Source organism: Heloderma suspectum, chromosome 11 (genome assembly GCF_057233095.1).
Source record: "Heloderma suspectum isolate Gila_16-S chromosome 11, 16-S_ref, whole genome shotgun sequence".
NCBI classification, from domain to species: domain Eukaryota; kingdom Metazoa; phylum Chordata; class Lepidosauria; order Squamata; family Helodermatidae; genus Heloderma; species Heloderma suspectum.
In genome coordinates, this window is record NC_139468.1 from 5241302 (window position 1) to 5256137 (window position 14836).

Sequence of the window (14836 nt, forward strand, 5' to 3'; positions counted from 1 at the left end):
GAGTTGCAGGACTTCTTTCTGTCTAAACATGCATCAGTTTGCATCTTAAAGCTGTCATTCCATCCCACTACCTAATAGCTATAACTTGTAGCTAAACAGCTTTCTCCTCCAGAAATTTGTCCAATCCCCTTTTAAAGCTGTCCAAGTGGGTGGCCACCGCTACATCTTGTGGCAGCAAATACCATTGTCTTAACAATGCATTGTGTGAAGAAGTGATTCATTTTATCTGCCCTGAATCTCCGACCATTCAGAGTGGTGTTCTAACATTATGAGAGAGGGAGAAGTTCTCTCTATCCACTTTCTTTTCTCCACACTAGGCATCATTTTATAAAATGTGCAGACATGTCAACTCCCCAGTTTTAATCAAGGTACGGTAAAACATCAGCCTTCCAGTTCCCAGGTTCATGACGTGTACCGCCTGAATAATATCCACTATTTTAACCCAGACCAGCATCTGTCTTCATTCAATGGAGATGGATTTTGACATATCGTTGTGTCCAAATGGAATGTCATGTTTCCTCATTAAGTAATGAGAGATTCCAGTGAAATATTTATAGGACTCTGTTGAAAAAGTTGTTTTCAGATGAAATTTCAAGTGTCAATAGATGCAGAACTACTATTTACTTTTTTCCCCTTTGATAGTTATCCACCCCCACCCCACCCCCTCCCTGCTGAATGTCTGCACTGAAAATCCTAGGAGCCTCTGCGTGTTTGTTCTTCTTAGAGAAATAGCTTACATCTCACTAACATGCTACCTTAATTCTTTCTGCATTTGTGTTTCTGAAATGAATGAACAGTAATCCACTTGCTTGGAAGGACTGCAGTTAAAAAGTCCCATTGAAGTCAACGGGGCTCAGTCAGGATTACTCTAAAGCAGAGGTGCCCTCCTCCTCTCCATTTTCTCACAACAACCCTGTGAGGTAGATTAAGTTAAGAGACAGTGACTGGCCCCATTCAGCCAGTGAGCTTCAGGGCTAAGTGGAGACTAGAACCCAGGTCTCCCAAGTCCCAGTCCAACCCTCTAACTACCACACCACACTGGCTTTCATGCCCTACATGTGGGCTGTCTGAAAGTATCTCGGCCATGGAAGCTCACTGGGTGACTTTGGGCCAGTCACAGACTCTCAGCCCAACCCACCTCACAGGGTTGTTGTTGTGAGGATAAAATGGAGAGGAGGAGGATAATGTAAGCCGCCTTGGGTTCCTTGAGGAGGAAAAAAGGTGGGATATAAATGTAATAAATAAATAATGTTAGGGTCGATGAATATTTGGCTGGGTCCAGCAGGGCTTTCCTTATGATGTATCACAACACTAGTGATACACTTTTATCTCATCCCCCCACCACATTTGGGAAAGCGATAGGCATGATACAAAGGAAAGAGCCATCCTCTCTACAGATGATCTGTTTACTTTCAGAGAGTATGCCAATGCCAAAGGGGGTTCTGTTGTCATCGTCGTTGCTGCTTGCTATAGGTAAATATCAAGGCGGCATTTTTCATTTCAATCACCACAGAGAGATTTGTGTTCCTGGCAAATGTCTCTGACAAAGTTAATAATTCAGGTTTGTTGACAGCTCTTCAGTGAAAAAAGCACTTTCCTCCTGTTAAGTGTCCTATTTGGATGTTAATAACTTTACTTAATGTCACTTCTTGGTTAATATATGAGTGTTCTTGGTGAACGTTTTTTGTGGGGAGAACACATGCGGTCTCCCTTGCTTTTGAAAGTGTGCTATGCAAGGAGGCCACGTGGGAAGAACAATGCCGTGGATGGGATTGGGGATTAAAATGGCCACAACTTTATTGGATATGCAAAGGATCATCAGTCCATGGCTTTTCACCCTTTTCTTCTTGTTCAAGGTCACTTTGCAGTGGTGGAATTAGGCCTGTGGGAAGTCCAGCCAATGGTGGGTTTTATTCATTTCATTTCATTTCATTTCTACACCACCCAATGGCTGAAACTCTCTGGGCAGTTCACAGCCATTCACAAAATCACAAAGGTTGAGGGACCAGCAAGCAGGTAGTTGTGGTGACAGCCCAGGGCCAGGTCAACAGTCTTCCAGATGGACTCTAGACAGAACAATACATTGGCCACATTCAGATATAAGACTAAAACATAGTTTGTTCTGCTTAGTTCTGCCTTGTTCGTACATCTGATCCTGGCCAGGCTCACTAACTATGGTTTGTTCAGGGCCAACAATCCAGGATCTAAAACCATGGTTTGAAGTTGGCTTGTGACTCTCAGCTTGCTTGTGCTAACTGTGGTTTGTCATTATGTCCAAACTCAGAACCTTGGTTCCTACGTTGTTCCATTGCATTGTTGTCACTGCCCACCTGGCTAAGAGATGTGAGGGAAGAGTGGTGTGATGATGAAACAAACCACTCATTCAGTCAGCACGGCCGGCTGAGAGATGCCGGAGGTTGTAGCACAACACATTTGAAGGGCAACAGATTGCAGAAGACTGTTCAAAGCCATGCTGAGAATGATAAAGATTTCCAAGGACAGCCCACCCTTTATGTTCCCTGCCCCATTTCTGCAGCCAGCCAACTGGTGATGCTGTGACCACTTGCCAGTCCTTGGCAAAGCAGGAGCTTTGAAATAGCAGCTGAATATTCATGGAATATTCATGCAATGGGGGGGGGGGACACAATAACAAACCAACATTAGGCAAAATGAATTGTGACATATTTAAACATCTGTAACATGGATCCTGGTTTGTTCAACAAATCATAGTTCAATACAAACTTTGGGCTATCATTACAGCTGAACATGGGAAGTGAAAGCAGGAGGCAAGACCGAAGACCACATCACATTGTGCAGCCACATCACACTGTTGGCTCATATTCAGCTTGTGATCTACAACAATTCCAAGATCCTTCTCACTTGTAGTACTGTTGAGCCAAGTATCACCCATCTTGTAACTGTGCATTTGGTTTCTTTTTCCTAGGTGCAGAACTTGGCATTTATCCATATTAAATTTCATTCTGTTGTTTCAAACCACACATTTAATGTATCATGTGGTTTCACCCTAAAACTGAAATAGCATTCCCGTTTCACATCATGGGCAACCAAGCTGAATATGAGCCACCAACGTGATGTGGCTGCAAAAAAGGCCAATGCTATTTTGGGCTCCATTAATAAAAGTATTGCTTCCAAATCGTGGGAAGTACTAGTTCCCCTCTACTCAGCACTGGTTAGGCCTCATCTGCAGTACTGTGTCCAGTTCTGGGCACTGCACTTTAAGAAGGATGCAGAAAAACTGGAGAGGGTTCAGAGGAGGGCAACAAAGATGATCAGGGCACTGGAAACAAAGCCCTGTGAGGAGAGACTGAAAGAACTGGGCATGTTTAGCCTTGAGAAGAGAAGACTGAGGGGAGATATGATAGTGCTCTTCAAGTACGTGAAAGGTTGTCACAGAGAGGAAGGCCAGGATCTCTTCTCGATCATCCCAGAATGCAGGACACAGAATAATGGGCTCAAGTTCCAGGAAGCCCGATTCCGGCTGAACCTCAGGAAAAACATCCTGACTGTTAGAGCAATATGACAATGGAACCAATTCCTTAGGGAGTTGCTAGGGAAGGTAGTGGGCTCTCCCACACTGGAGGTATTCAAGATGAGGCTGGACAGCGATCTGTCAGGGATGCTCTGACTTGGATTCCTGCATTGAGCAGGGAGTTGGACTCAATGGTCTTATAGTCCCCTTCCAACCCTACTATTCTATGATTCTGGGAAGCCAACAAGCAGAGTATAAAGTCAACAGATCTCTCCTACAACACATTGCCTCTGAAAGGGAGGGGCCATAGTTCAGTGGCACAACTCATGCTTTGCACACAGAAGGTCCCAGGAACAATCACCGGCATCTCCAGGTAGGACAAAAAAATTATCCTGCCTGAAATAGGGATGGGTGAACAAGTGATTTCATGTTCACCCAGATGTTCTGAGCATCAATTTGATGCTCATCTCTCCTTTGATTTCCATGAATACTTGTGACCGCTGTTCAATTTGCACAAATGCGAAAATTACATAAATTGAATGCAAGCAAACAGCAAAAATGTGAGTATTTTTCAAAGTTGCGCAACTTTCCCCCATAGACTAGAGCATGGAATTGCACATTTTTTAAAATTGCGCCATTTCAAACTGCCTTTTCTCTGGAATTTGTGCAACTTTCAAATGCATATTCAAGAATTTGCTAACATCTTTGGAGAATACATTCTCCTGCTCGCACTCACATTCGAGGTTGTGAATGGGGCATGCTCAACAGTTTTGCTTTTCAAACAAAATTTCCTAGCCTGAAACTCTGGAGAGCTGCTGTCAGTCAGTGCTGGTAGTAGAGATGTATGAGAATTTGGTTTCTGCTCATTTAAGTTCAGAACTTGCCCCATTCACACCCTCGAGCATGAGCTCACACATCCCTGATCTTGAGAAGCTTACTCACAAAATGTGTTGCTTAGAAAAATGCTCACTTTAAAAATTTGCATTTTGGGGAAGTGAGCATGTTCATGCTTTAGTCAATGGGGGAAGCATGCATTTGGGTGCACACTTCAAAAAAAGTGTGCCCATTTCCCATTTTAATGGGGGCAGAAGTGCTTGCAACCTTGAGAAGTTCAAGCCTTGTTGGCTCTCCCATCCCTAGTCAGCATTACTGGGCTAGATGGACCAATCGTCTGATGATAAAGCAGCTTCCTGTGTTTCTAACATGGAGGTCCCCATACAGCCACCATAAGCTCACTTTTAATAGTTGTTGAAGATTCTGATTCTCCATGAATTTGGATATAAAAACAAAATAAGGCCAAGACCGTAGGATTTGTTTAATGGTCCTCATGTATGCCAAGCAAGAGACATGCTAAATAGAAACAAAACCTTCCTGATGAGCTGGAAGCATCCTGTTTCTGATTAACTATTGGCATATTAAATGGGATCCCCCAAATAGTTAACATTCTGTGTCACAGTGATATGGACATTTTTTAAAAAATGGGTGGGTGGGTTGGTTGGATAGCCACTTCAAACCATGTGCGAAAAAACAAAGGAGCCCTTCTTTATTTCAAATATAATTAGCCATTTAAATGTCTTGGGTCAATTTATTCATTGGGGTGTAACTTTTATGAGGCTTTATTGCAATTGGAAATTATATTCTACACAAATACAATAGAGATTTAAATGTTCTCTCAGATGTGCTGATGCTCTTTGGGCTTTATGGCATCAGCATCGTAATGAACCTTGACTGGCCAAAGATCTGATAAGTATAAAATATCGCTGCTTGCCACTAGTTTTGTTCCTCTTTAATGACTGATAATCCATGTCGATTTAGTGTGATAGTCACAATTCAATGCTGTTTCTCCCCGCCTCCGCCACCTGCTATAAATGTGATTGTAACAGAGACCTATTAAGAGTGTCTGCATAATAAAATTAGTCAGAGCAAGCCTTGTAGATTGTTTCCAGCTCTTTGGATTTCCATTAGGATATTGAAACTTGTTAGACTGTGAAGCCATTCCTGGCTGGTTCAGACAAGCAGTTTCGTTGCCAAGGGAAGGAGTAATGATATTGCACTAAGATGTGAGCTCCCAACATTCAAGGAAGTTAACCTTATATCCAGTGCAGAAAGGGAGAGTTATTTAGGCATGAGGGATGTAGCAAGGGGCTTGCCTCCCTGAACTTTGCCAAAATGGGAAGTTTTAATAACAAAAGGTAGTAGTCAATCAGGGCTGTTGAACCTCAGGCACACAGACCAAATCCAGCTCACTTGGGGTCCAAGTCCAGCTCTCTAGGTGGCCATGCCCCATCCCCTGGGTCTGCCCCATTTCCCTGACCCAAACTGATCTTTGGTAGCTTCCCAGGTTTTGCTCTGTTTTTACTCCATTCCAAAAGGTTGAATTGTCTCTCCTATATTTCTGGCAGTAAGAGCATTAAGTTAAAATATGCTGGTATTTTAGCCACGCCCCTTTTGCCTTTGGCCCCACCCACCATGGGAATGTGGCCCCCAAGAGCTTCTCCGGGATGGAATTTGGCCCTTGGACTGAAAGAGGCTTGACATTCCCATAGTAAATCATGCAGTTATTCAATTTTGTGTTTTGTTTTTTCTCATGAAATGTTATTTTAATTAAAATATGGTTAACAAAATAAAGGCAACAAAAAGAACATACATAATAATAAATCAAAATAACTAAAGAAACAAAGGAATTCACTAATTCTAAATCTTAGTCTATAACAGATATGCTTATGGAACATCTACAATAAAACAACCTAAATAGGAGCTCAGTTAAAGTAACAATGCAAGTTCTGCAACATATAAAAGGAGCGTGCGTAAGAGTATGTCATTTTGTGTGTTTGTGCATATTAATCAGATAAAATTCAGGCAAATTGACTTTCTTGGAACTTTATCAGGAGTTTGAAGTGCCTTAACATAGGAAATAAATGGAAACCATGGTGCCATAATATCATTTGTCAAGTTAGGATTTCTTGCTCGCTCCACTTGCTGAGTTAAAAAAAAAAATTGCAGACCACTGGTCCATCCAGCTCAATATTGTCTACACACTGACTGGCAGCCGCTCTCTCCAGAGTTTCAGACAGGAACCTTTCCCCACCCTTCCTGAACATCTCTGGTAGTGACCAGGGACCTATTGCATGTAAAGCAAGGGCTCTCCCACTGAACTACGAGTCCCTTCTTGCTACATCATCCACAGGTTTTCCATTTGGTTGATTCTTTAAAACGACAACATTTCCACTGGGACAGAGAATGTGTGGCCCTCTGGATGTTGTTAGATGGCAACCTCCATCAGCCCTGGCCAGCATGGCCAATGGTGAGGGAGGCAGTATATCTCTGTTACCAGTGGCTGGGGAAAATGGGCAGGAGGGTGCTGTTGTACTCATGTCCTACTTGTGGGCTTCCCACAGGCAGCTGGTTAGCCACTGTGTGAACAGAATGCTGGACCGGATGGGCCTTGGTCCTCATGGTTTCTCTCATGTTCTTACATTCCTCATCTCTGATCTAGTCTAACTTGGACAATATTGTGTGCACATTATTATCCAACATGGGATAGCTAATGTGTTCCTGAGCTGTATAAAGTCCAAAGTGTAACACATTTTCACATTTTAGCTTATCTGCACACTGATTCCAGGTTCTTGCTCAATTATCTGAAGAACGAGCACATGATCCTTTCAGGAGACATTGTTCATGTATCTAATTGCTCAGTCAAATTTGCTCAGCTTTGCCTCACCTTTTAGGGCATTTATTATAGTCATAGAGAGACAAATGAGGCATCAAATTAAAACACAGAGCATGGCCATGTGTAGAAAAAAATTGGCTTTGCCTGTTCACTCCCAAAATCAATTAAATACAACAAAAGAAACAAGACTGAAGTAAATCTCTATATCTATTGGCTGCAAGTGCTCTGGTTTCAGATGACCAAAATGAGGCCTCTCTAGCCATTGGTTTAGCTACTCAGATGTCATGGCATGTTCATGAAACTTCCAACCTTAAAACTGTCCACACACCAGGCCAAAGGCCAGGTGGAATTCTGTTGGTGGGAGGGGTTCAGCAGAAAAGAGACTGGGCAGTCGTGCCATGCAGCTTGTTGATAGACTACGCAACTGTGTGTGACTGTTGTTGTTTATGGTGTGTAAATAGTGTGACTGGGTGGTATGTGTTATACGAGCACTGTAGAGACGAATGTGAAGGGGGTTGTGAATGTGGTAGGGCAAGAGAGAATTACAGGGGGTGGAGGCAGAGAAAGTACACATACACACACACACGAACACCAGCAAATCCCCCTGGCCCCATTTATACAGTTAATAGAGGACCCAAGAGTATCAGTGTCTCTGTTTCATCCTGTTTTGATCTCCCATTCATGGACTACTTTCCAATCCAGAAGAAACTGTTTCAAAACTGTTATTCAACAGCAGTTAGATAAGTTCATTACCCCCTAAATATCCCTCGTGAAACAGATATTCCCTGACCATTTAATTTAGAAAAAGCAGCTCCCATGGGTTTCATGTCCGCCCCCCCGGATTATCTTGCTAATGTGCCCAAGATCTGCCTGTTGGGCTCCACACCTGGCCTGCCCCCCCCCCCGATAACACACACCTTGAACTCGCCTCCTTTCTTCTCAGTTAAAGCCTGTACTAATATAATAAGAAAAGCACTTCTTCCAAGTAAACACAAGATGGCTACAAAGTGGACTGAGATGCTGCAATGAGGTTTGGGAAAGGAGGAAGAGGGGAAAAAAACAGTTCTGGCAGATGTGCTGACTGAAGCCGAAGAACGAACTTAACAGATGTACAAGCCAGGAGATCAGAGTGGGATATAAAACAGTTAAAACTAGCTGAAAGGCATGATGTGTCACCATCTGACACTTACATGTACACGGAGGCCCGACAGAAGGGGGAATAGATGCTCAGCGATGTGCTCTTGGCTGTAGGCATACCAGGAAGATTATAAAACTGCCATGCTGTGATATGTTGCCCCCTTGCTAGAAAGCCTGCCATTAAGATGCTTATTTACTGTGCCTATAGAAGGAGCAGTGCAGTTCAGAAGTGCTACCCGTCTTCCTGCTGGATAAATTAGTTGTGAGTACCCTAGGACTGCAGCCGTCTATTGTTCTGATGGCTTAAGGTGGGGAGAGATGAAAGCTACCCATCTGACCTTGCAACATTTTATGTAAAGTGTGAGATCCTTCTCTTCTTTTCATCAGTAGTATCAGAAAGTGGAGAGGAGATAGGGAGAAAAGAATGCCAAGTGTATGGTTTGGGGCTGATTTTTTTTTAAAGGATACACTAACGAAGGCAAAAATATTTAATGCATGTCAATAGCAAGAAGATATAAAAGATCCAGTTTAAAGGAAAGTGTAGGGGCACCAGAGGGTTTTCAATCTTCCGTCTTCTGCCTAAGTTGGAAACATCAAGAGTCTGCGTAGAAAACTCCTGCATGCCTCCAACTCAAAATATTTTTAATAGAAATTGTTTTTGCCCTAATATTTTTTTGTGAGATATGGAGCTGTGAACTTTAAATTAGCAATAACAGAAATTGACAAGTGCGGCATTACAAGTAAACCACCAAGCCCTACAGGCTTAATTATGGAGTGAGCAGGGAGATAGATGTTAAAAAAAAATCCAGTTTCAAAATTTTACCTCACATAGTATAAATAAAAGATTATATCTTCCACTGGTAGCCAACAGATCAAAAGGATGAATAAAAAAGTGACACAGACTTTAATAATTATTTATCTTTGGCTACAGATTGCATATGTAGCAAGAAATATACACATATATGTACATGTCTAGGTATAGCCATATTTTAACCATAACTGCATAGGAATTGTGGCATTTGGGCAAAAGGTGCATTCAGGAGCCATTTTTTAAAAATGAAACTCTCAAAGTAGGCCGAATTAACAGCAGAAACAACAAAAGGGCTCAATTAAATCACAAAAAAAATATGCAGGGGAAAACTGAAAGAGCTGCAGAGGACAAGACAGAATCTTTTACTCCTGATACATTGCAAATAAAAATCTCTCAAGGGGAATTGTCTTTACAAATCTGAAACTGAGAAATGTTTTTTAAATAAAACAGGTTTTATTTGCCTGTTTCAAATTTGTAAAAAAGATAATTTCCCTTAAAAGTGTTTTATACACACACACACACACACACACACCACCTTTCTAGGCAAAATGCCCACTTAAGGTAGTTTACAATACCTTAAGGTAAAACAAGGTAACAAAACAAGATCAAGTATAATTACACAATAAACCAACGGTTATTTAAAAAAATGGTAAAAAAGCAGAAACAAAAGAGCAATAAAAACAGCAGAAATAGAAGAGCCAGACAAAACATCACAGGAGCTTCAATTAAGGCTGCAAACTTACCGCCCATCAGCTGGCCTCCAACAGGTTGTGGGATGTAGAGCAGGGGTGCAGAACTCAGGCCCAGGGGCCATTCCCAAACCTCTGGGGGTCCCCAGAAGGCCAAGCCCCCCTCCTCTGGCCCTGCCCCTTTCCTCCAACCACCAAATGTTTTGTGGTTTCCTGGTGCTTTTGCAGCTTTTCCCCCCATTCTAAAAGGTTGAAATGCCTCTTCTCAGGCATGGTTACTGGGAGAAAGAGTGGTGGCTGTTCAGTCGTTCAGTCGTGTCCGACTCTTCGTGACCCCATGGACCATGGCACGCCAGGCCTTCCTGTCCTGCGCTCTCTCCCGGAGCGTGCTGAAGAGACTCAAGCTAAAGTATGCTGGTACTTTGGGGGTATTTTGGCCTGCCCCTTTTGGCTTTGGCCCTGCCCACCACTGGGATGCAGCCCCCAAGAGCGTCTCTGAAATGGAATGCAGCCCCAGGCTCTGCACCCCTGGTGCAGCGTAAGTGCAGCTTCACGAGTGCAGAGGGCCTCTGCCAGGAGAGAGGAACTTCCCCCCAAAGGAGCCTACGGGAGCCCCCGGTATGCCAACAGAAAGATCCACCAGCATACATTTACTGCTGGTGGTGTTTTGCCAGTGGTAGGAGAAAGGGGTGTTCTGGGAGCAAATAGGGGGCGGGGGGGTCCTGGATCCACAGAATCAAAGCATTCCCTCATTCCCTCAACTTGCCCCTGACAAGGGAGAAAGACTGTGCCAGCTGTGGAACTGGGACAGTGATTTCCCCTCCCATTGGTGTCAACAGGGCAAAGAATTTAAAATGGAATGGGGGAAAAGGAAAAAGCACACACCGCATGCTATGGCTGGTGTGAGCCAGCAGGGCTTGGGAAATGGTGGCTCCTCTGCCATGGATTCTCACATACACACTTCACGGGATTGGAGTGTAAAAGATGCCTGCTGAAATACATCGTGTAGAGGTACATTTAGAAGTGCAGGCGCTCATCAAGACAGTCACCATAGTTACGCCTTCAAGGAGAGTCCAAAGTGGCAAGAGGCTGCCTGGATCCATGCAGACAGTCCAGTTCTAGCAGTTTCCATCTCCACCAGGAGCAAATCTTTTCTAGAGCGGATGCATCCTAACGGGCCATTCCAGATGAAGCCGCCCCAAGATACGGAGCATTACAATGAGGAAGATTAGATTGTTGCTGGTAAAATTCATTTCTCCCCAGCCACTGTGATCACTGCAGCTAAGCTCAGAAGGAACGCGGAAGTCGGGGGGGGGGGTGACGGCCACGGGCAGATGATGCTGGCGTTCCTGAAAATAAATTCGTGTGGGTGCCATGCCCCTGAGAGCCCTGCCTCCACTACACCGCTGCCAAAACAGGAGTCAAAATGTTTCAGGAATGTGCTCTACTATCTGTTCCTACACAGCTGCTGTTGCTCCTTTCCACAGCAGCAGCATTAAATGCAAGCAATAGTTGCAATTTGCTTTTGAATGCAGACAGAACAGAGATGGGATTGTCACTCAGTAAAGAAATCTCAGTCGATGAATCATGCAAGTTTTCCTTGGTTGCTCCGCCACGGGAGAGACTGTAGCTCAGTAGAAGCAGAGCGGGCTGGGGGCTCCGAAATTGGTAGGGCATCGAATCTATTCTGGGTTTCAGTCAGAACCAGCCAGAACTCTAAAGGACCTATCCAAGGTGCTGAACCCTGTCCCCAAAATAGAGTTCTGGCTGGTTCTGACTGAAACCCGGAATTGATTCAACACCCCACCAAAATCGTAGCCACCAGTCTCCACTGGTGGTAGGGTGTTTGCTTAGCATACAGAAAGTCCGAGATGTAGTTTTGAGCTAAAAGGACCTCAAACAGCAGAACTGGGAATTGCCTCTCTTTGCATGAGGCCCTGAAGGGTCACTAACAGATAGAGTCAACAGTCCTGCTTTAGACGGCGCCATGGTCTGACAAGAGTAAGGCAGGCTTGTGTGGTTTATCCAGGAAATGGGGAAACACAGTCATTCCAACGCAAGACGCATCCTTCTTGCTTCCCCTCCTGTGTGCAAGAAAGAAGGGGGGATTCCTCTTTTAGGATGGCATCTGCATTTTTATTTGTATTTAAAATAAAAGCGGGTTTAAAAACATCTGCTGGCCAATTAATCAGGCCACCCTTTTAGGTTATTAAGGGTGCAATCCTATGCAGATAGGTGGCTGCCTTCGAGCTCGGAGGCAACAGCCTATCCAATGCTGGGCAGGAGAAGCACGGAGGGGATCATCCCCTCTGCGCTCCTCCTGCCCTGCCTTTTCGGCTAGACAGATGCTTTCGGCTGTCTAGCTGCAGGAGGGCAGAGCGGGGGAGAAGGCTGCCGTACAACACACAGGCATTTCCACCCTCCCCGCTCCGGAAAGCCCCCCAGAATGCCCTGTTTTGGCTGCTCCATGCTCCTCTTGCAAGTGCAGAGCATAGGGCTTCTCCGTGCTGCCTGCGAGGCAATGTGGAAGGGAGGGAAGGTTGGTTCCCCGGGTTCCCGGAAAACCAGATATCCTATAGCCATCTAGCCACTGACTAGCGGCCATAGGATTGCTCCCTAAAAGTTTGTTAACTGATTTACCTAACTGATTAACTGCTTTAAGGATGTAATCATATACATACTTATGAGATAGTATGCTGCACTGAACTCAGTGGAACTTACTTCTGAGTAAACATGTATAGGATTGGGGCTCTTTAGTTTAGAAAAAAGGAGAGGAAGGGAGAACAGGCTAGAGGCATATAAAATTACACATAGTGTGGAAGAAGAAGATAGGGAGCCATTTTTCTCCCTCGCTCATAATACTAGAACCCATAGGGGTCATCCCATGAAGCTGAATTGTGGGAGATTCAGGATAAATAAAATGTGGATACTTATACTGCACATAAAGTATGGAATTCATGAGCACAAGATGTAGTGATGGCCACCAAATTGGATGGCTTTAAAGGGGGATTGGACAAATTCCTGGAGGAGAAGGCAGTGAATGGCTACTAAGCACAACAGCTACATATTACCTCCAGTATCAGAGGCAGTGTGCCTATGTACACCAGTTGCTGGGGAACATGGGCGGGAGGGTGCTGTTGCACTCATGTCCTGCTTGTGGGCTTCCCTTGTGGCAGCTGGTTGGCCACTGTGTGAACAAAATGCTGGACTAGATGGACCCTTCATCTGATCCAGCATTGTCTCCTCTTATATTCTTAGGATATCATTCATACCAATTCTAGTACATCACACTGGCTTTCAGTTTGCTGCTAAACCCAATTCAAGGTTCTTGCCTTTAAAGCCTCTTCATGTCATTGTTATAAACACTTGTGTTTTGCCATACAGCTTTATGTGCATTTTTTCTAGATAGCATTCATTTTTCATATTTGTGCATATTCTGTCCAAGCTTTTTCAAGTATTCGTTTTCATCCTTGCAATAAAGTACCAACGACTGCATTCCTAAAGGTCAATTTGGAGATGCTTTCCTCTTTCCCATTACACACACACACACACACACACACACACGTGCCATTTGTCAAAAAAGTAAAATCCTCATGCAGTGAATTCAGCGTATCTTTGATACCTGATTATCTTCCACCAATCTGGTGCCTGGCTCAATTAGAGGTAACATGGCTAATTGGAACATAAGTGTGCTTCTTTGTTAATGCATCTGACAGCCGGCCCAAGGGAATACTCAAGCAGTTCATTATACACTTTAGTAATCTTTCTGTTTTCTGCCCCAAATGGTGCCATCAAATGCCCATTCAGAGACTGCAGTGACGCAAAACTGCAAGTGTCCTCCAGTGCATTCAAAACACAGCACATTAATCAACTCCTAATTCTGAAGGGTTAGGCATCCAAAGGCCAAGCCCAGTACTTCCTGAACGTTTTCATCTAGCTCTTCTTTATTGTGCCTTAAAATATTACCACTAAGTATTTTTACTACTTCATGTTTGTGCTACGAAAATTCCCTGTTGAGGATTCCCTCCTAGTCTCCCATCCACAAGGATGTAAAAAGTTGTATCAGCTCAGACCATCTAGCCCATATAGTGTCCTCTGACAAGCAGCAGCTCTCTGGGGTCTCAGGCAGAGAGAGGAACGCTACCTTTTTAACTGGAGATGCCTGGAAATGAAACTGGGGCACTCTCCATGCTAAGCAGGTAGACGGCCACTGGGCCATGGAAAGGACCAACCCAGGTCCAAACCTGCTTTGCATAAATGATAAAAATGGATTCATTCATTTCATCCATTGTTCCCAGCCATTTTTCTTGTTTAAGCTATGAGGCCATAGCAAGATTCAAGAATTTATTTATTTATTTATTTATTATTAAATTTATTAATCGCCCATCTGGCTGGTCACCCAGCCACTCTGGGCGATGTACAACACACCATAAAACAATTTAAAACAATAAAATTCTACCATAATTTTTTTTTTAAAATACCCTAACCCAGTGTAAACCAGGGCTGGGCAACACACAGGCCACAGACACAACTTGCTTTTTTTGTGGTCCCCTGCCCCTCATTGCCACCACTGCTAACATGCAGTAAAACAGGGCCATGTTGTCCTTGTTGTAAGGGATGTAAAGGAAACAAGTAGCAGTTTGCTGCCAAACACTGGCAGTGTGGCAGCAAAAAGGGCTGGTTTGTCTTTGTTTTAAAGAAAAAATAATAATTTTAAAGACAATTTTAAAGAAAAAATTGGTAGAGCAGCAGCAGCAGAGGGCAAGGGTGTGGCCCCCAGTGGGTTCCAGGGGAAAATTGGCTCCCAGACCCTCGGAGATTGCCCATCCCTGGTATAAGCAACACCTACTAAAAGAACCAAAATACAGCCAGTTGGACAGGGACTGAATCAGCCCCAAACATTCCCCCCGTCCCGCCCTGCCCCCACCAAGATAATGTACAAAAATAGAATCTAAAACTGACTGGGTTATTTTGGCACCTGGGACAGAAAAACCCACATGAAGGTCTCCCTGGGAGTAAGCATGCATGCATACATACAA